The sequence below is a fragment of the Curcuma longa genome, chromosome 18, assembly GCF_044706935.1.
Source record: "Curcuma longa cultivar G26 ecotype Majalengka, Jawa Barat chromosome 18, ITB_CL_G26_1.1, whole genome shotgun sequence".
Taxonomy (NCBI): domain Eukaryota; kingdom Viridiplantae; phylum Streptophyta; class Magnoliopsida; order Zingiberales; family Zingiberaceae; genus Curcuma; species Curcuma longa.
The window spans coordinates 5,027,406-5,033,392 of NC_133878.1; the positions used below are offsets into that span (position 1 = coordinate 5,027,406).

The window sequence follows — 5,987 nt, forward strand, 5'->3', positions numbered from 1 at the left end:
TCATTGGTGGAAACTCTTTTTATGTGATTAACAATAAACTTTTAATTGTATATTCTCCCACTTCTCACTTATTAAGAGAATTTAGTACGTCGACTCATTCTTGTTGATATATTTTGGTAAAAAAGTTTTGTTAATGAACTAACTAACGAGGTATATTCAGGATAAATAAAATTAAAAATAAATAAGATTAAACACTTAGAGTTGATTTGTTAATATATATGAATAACTTGAGACATAGTTGATAAATAAAATTAAACATAAATAAGATTAAACACTTATGGTTATAGAGTCGTTGTGAAGTTAATATTTATAAATAATTTATATTAAATTCATTTATTAAGTTGTGCAATATTTAATTATAAATTTATTTTTATATTAAAAATAATATAAGTTTTATTTATTAGATAAATATTTAACAAATATTTAATTTATATTAATTGAATTTGATAAAAGAAAATTTTAAACTCAATAAAATTGTTAATAAATAAAGTTTTTAATAAATAAATAAATAAATAAAGATGAACCAATCACAAACCTTCCCTCGCTCCAGTTGCTTGTCAACAAACGAAGTAGGCTCAAGGAGATCCGACGGTCCGGACTGATAAACTCTTATCCACCGTCCGATGCTTCTTCCAGGGGTTTTATACGCCACCGGAGGGTATAGCACAAACCTTCCCTCGCTCCAGTTGCATGAAATTTTATCAATCCATTTTAAAAAACCCAATAGGCTCAAGGATTAGCCCACGATTTGGATTGGTCCTGAAAGTTTATTTATTTATTTAAAATTTTAAAATTAAAATAAAAAATTTAATAAATTTGATTTGATATATTTAAATTATAATTCTAATTTAAATTATAATTTAAAATTAAAAATTATAATTCAAATTTAAATTGATTTTTTATTGGATCCGCTTACGCCCGATAGATTTTTAATCCGTAAGTAGGGGATTGATCAACCTCACTGTGGGTTGGCCGTTTGACAGCTGGGGAGGGAGCGGAAGCGGGCGAAGCGGCGACTTACGAACGAAAGGGCGGCGAAAACGAAAACCTCGATTCCCCTCCTCTCTCTGTCTCCCATTTACCCGATTTCGCGTTGAAAGCCCAGGAGATGGCCCTTCTCGCCTCGCGATGGCGGAGTGGTCGTTTCTGGCGGCGGCCGACGTTACGGAGGGGGTCTCCGTCTCCGTCGCTTCTCAGGTGGAAGTCTTTTTTCAGAGACAGGTCGACTTCCACACCTCGCTTAAGCCCCCGTCATCCTTCCCCAGTGCTAAAGGGTATTCCCATCCCGAGACCCTGAAACCATGCTCCGGTCCCGGTGAGTCTGCTGGCGGAGCGACCGCGGCAGCCTCTCCGTCATTGCGGAAGCGGCCACGGGAGTCTGTGTTTTGCGAGTTAGATCCGGAGTTCAGCCGCAGGATCACCTACAAGAGAATAGTAAGTCATTTGGTTGGTAGTTTTTTTGTTGGGAGGGAAGGTTTTATTACTGAAAGGGGTTTCTTAGGAACTCGATATATTATATGAAAGTAATTGTAAATGTAGATGATGGGTTCTATATAATTTGATTCTATGCTATTTCTGCATTAGTCGAAATGAGTTGCCTCATTTTTCTCTTCTCCGATATTCTTAGTATTAGCTTTACTAACTTTAGTTGAGTTGTTGGTTTAGCTAGTGTATAATTGCTCATGAAGCTCTACCTTTTCCTTCTAGTATATGTTGCTTAACTTCACCATTGCACTGTTTTCTAGGGTGCTGGTCTAGCAAATCTTGGCAATACTTGTTTTCTTAATTCGGTTCTTATTTGCAAAGTGGCCTTTACGTACAGACTGAACCATTTTGATTTTTTAAAAATAAAATGTTACATTATCATTGCATTTAAAGTTCAAGGTCATTAGGGAGCATAGCAAATCCTTATGCACTTCTTGTAAGTTCTGTTCTAATTTTTATCTTTAGATGTTGCATATTTCTTATTTTACAAATGTGGAATTCTGAACCATTTTAGACTCTCTGCTAAATTTGGGACATAAAAAACAGGAAATTGATGCCTTTTTGTCTCCATGTAGTTTTTTTTTGTTTGCCTTTCTAAATTTTTTTCACAGGAAAGTAAAATGGGTAATTCATTGAAAAGTCAAATGATTTTGGTGCAACTATTACATACTTATGTATGTCAGCATAAATGACACTAAGAAACTGCAGTTAACAGTTAATTTACGTATCTTCACTAGGGTATTTTTTGTTTCATGCTTCTTACAAGTTGGCGCATAGCAATGTTATTTTGTTGTTTTTTTAATATCAATATTATGTAGTGTTTTGAGGTATTTTCTTGCATTTTTCGTTCTTATAGAAGCGAATCTGCATATTGTACTTTATTATTTGACTGATCGTTGTCTTCAGTATCTTTTCATTTTTGTGGATTATGAACTTTCAAGGCAAATCCAAGATTGAAGTTCCTAATATGGCCATTCTTGATGATTTATTTTCATTTGGTTGGCATATTTTGCTCATCTATTTTTCAGAAGGAATGTTGGTGGACAATGCTTATCTTTGCAGCATGTTCATACGACATTTCCTGTTCATGCATCTTGTAGATGGGATGTGGATGGGCAATGTTTAGTTTTTGCAAATATTCATACAACAAATGTTATGAACTTAATTTAATGGCTAAGTAAAGGATCATCTGATAGGAGTATTAATTCGCAGTTGCTTTGCACCATATTTGTGTTGCAATATCTTATGATTGTGTTTATCTTTAATGCTATAATCTATCATCTTGGATTTCTATCCTAAGAGTCAGTTTAAAGGCTGAACAATCTACTTGAAAACAGAAAAATGTTCTCTTTCTGTAATGCGTAATGCTAATTTTGTTTGGTACAAATCTGATTTTTTTCCCTCTGAGGGTATCTACTAATTTTTTTGTCCAATCCTTGATTTTTGGTTGTAGGTCATACAGCTGGATTTTGTGCAATGTGTGCCCTTCAGAATCATGTTAATACTGCTCTACAATCAAGTGGAAAGATAGTGTCTCCTTCTCATCTTGTAAAGAACTTGCGGTGTATCCTACTTATGATACAAATTCTGTATAGATTATCACAACTTTTCATCTAAGTTCAGTTAACTTGTTTTTGTTAAAACACTGAACTTCAAGACTTGCAAATGAAATCCTTTTGTTAGATTGGGACCTTGCTTGTCTTTCACATTTCTTTAAGTCCAAACCTTAATTATGTATTCAGGTGTATCACGTAGTTTTTGTAATTTGAGACAGGATGATGCACATGAGTATATGGTCAACTTGCTTGAATAGATGTATAAATGCTGTTTACCATCTGGAGTGCCTAGTGAGTCTCCTAGTGCGTATGAGAAAAGCTTGGTACACAAGATATTTGGTGGCCGTTTGCGAAGTCAGTAACTATTCTCCTTTGAAATCTTTACAATCCACAACAATGTTACTGATAAATGAATTATGTATTATCATTGTTCTTTGAAAGGATAAATAGCAAACTATACTCATATCTTCATATGCTACGTAATGTTTTCATTGAGATTTATTCTTCTAAAGGATATTGAAACATAGATTGATTTTCCCAAGAGTTCCAACTATTGAGACAAGAGGTTAGCAATCAACTAGCAGTTCCCACTTATTTCTGCTAGATCCCACATCCTTCCCTAATATTTACAGCAAAATCAGATACCCAGGGCCCCTTTTAATGGTTTTGATGCTTTTATACTTAATATTTTATATTCACATAATTTGAACGTGAGCATTTTATTCTATTCTATTTGCTTCATATTACACATAATACCAAAGTAATTACTTCAGTCTTTCATGCATGATATGTTGCAGGTTAAATGCACACAATGTACCTACTCTTCTAATAAGTTTGATCCCTTCTTAGACTTGAGTCTTGAAATAGCGAATACCAACTCATTGCGGAATGCACTTACACATTTCACTACCGTGGAGCAATTAGATGGAGGTCAGAAGCATTACCACTGCCAAAACTGCAAGGAGAATGTTAGGGCCCTTAAGCAGCTTACCATTCACAAACCTCCACATGTTCTTACCATTCATCTCAAATGTTTTAGTTCTTACGATTCTTATCAAAAGATTGACAAGAGAGTGGCTTTTGAGCCAACTCTGGACTTGCAACCTACCTTTTCTCAGTGATCAACCGGTAATCTAAAAATTCTCATCATTGTATATCTTAATCCAATGCTTTCATTTCTAATCTGTTTTTAGGAATGATGAAATTCGCAGGGAGGAGACTTAAAGTACACCCTTTATGGTGTATTGGTGCATGTTGGTTGGAGTATGCACTCTGGACACTATTATTGTTATGTTCGCACCTCAAGTGGCATATGGCACTCTCTGGATGACAATCAGGTTTCATTTCCTTTATGATGTCATCTTACGTGTCAATGTGGTAAATTACAATCTACCATAGTTAAAGTTCACATGCTATGGTTGTTAAAGTTCACATGTTAAAGTGTGGTAATTTCCTTGTGTATGTTCTAAAATCACATACTGCTGTTCAGTATATTTGCTCTTAGTGACAAAAGAAATTAGCCGAAATTAGTACATGAAGAAGAAACCACACGGAAAGTTGACACAAACAGAAGCAAATCAAAAGGTAAAATGAAATGAAAGATTTATGTTTATCATCGATTTGTGAGGATAACACGAATATGCACTGTCAAAATTACTTTTTTTTCTCTATGTATTCTTGTTCCTGCTTAATATATGTAAAAAAAACCACACGGAAAGCTGACACAAGCGGAAGCAAATCAAATGGTAAAACCAATATGGAAAGATCTATGTTTATCATCATTTTGTGAAGATAACATGGGGATGAATATGCACTGCCTTAGGAAAATAGTATTAAATACAGGTTTGAATAAGGAGAAGATAAATACCCAAACCTGACCAACTTGACTTTTGCAAATCAATCTAGCAAACTCTTTTCATCATCAGCAATATTTTTGTATATCCCTATAATCATAAAAATGATTTATTTTGTTCATCTGTTTAACATTCATTTCCAGGTCCACCAGGTTAGTGAAAAGACTGTCTTGATGCAGAAAGCATATATGTTATTTTATGTCCGAAACAGAAGTCCTATACCTAAAGGATTTGCCAATACATTATTCAAAGATGGGACTAATCCCATGGGAAAGAGATTGATCCCTAATGGAGAAATTAAGAGTGGTTTGATAAGAATCTATGCCAGAGGAATTGGAAAATTTCAGCACCATTCTTCAATCTGGTTCTGCAATGGATATTTCATCTAATGTACCTTTACCTAAATCATCATCTACCCTGAATGGTGATACTGCTCTAAATGGAATTTCAAAAATGCAAGACAATAACCAGGTAATCAGAGTAGAAGTTCTCACTTTGCGAGCCGATGGCAACTTCATGAAGAAAGAATTGCAGCAAACGATACCAACATCTGTCATAACTCTTGTTTCAGATGGAGCAATTGTGAATGGCTTGATAGAAAAAGGCCCCAGCAACTTGGAATCTATTTCTGCTAATATGAGTTATTATAGCACTATTATTCAATCTAATTCTGCAATGGATACTTCATCTGATGTACCTTTATCTAAATCATCATCTGCCATAGTGAATGTTGGCACTGCTCAAACTCCAAAACTGCAAGATAATAACCAGATAATTGGAGTGGAAATTTTCACTTTGCAAGCAGGTGGCAACGCGAAGAAAGAATTTAAACAAATGGTATCAACATCCACCACAATTTATGTAATCTAATAGAGTAATTCTGAATGATTTGATAGAACAAAGTTCCATCACCTTGGAATCCATCCCCGCTAAATTTGGAACCTCAAGTGCTATTATTGAATCTGGTCCTGCAAGTGATACTTCAGTTAAAGTACCTTACTTATATCATCATCTACTATACTGAATGGTGAGACTGCTCTAGATGAAATTCCAAATGTAACACCCGTATTTTTTTTACACTTAAGATTTTGAT

The 5,987-nt window shown here is 34.5% G+C and overlaps 1 pseudogene; it reads left to right on the plus strand.

Moving 5' to 3' along the window:
• The first annotated feature begins 1,128 nt into the window (after positions 1-1,128).
• LOC141812253 (uncharacterized) overlaps positions 1,129-5,987 on the plus strand; it is an 11,812-nt pseudogene continuing 6,953 nt past the window's right edge.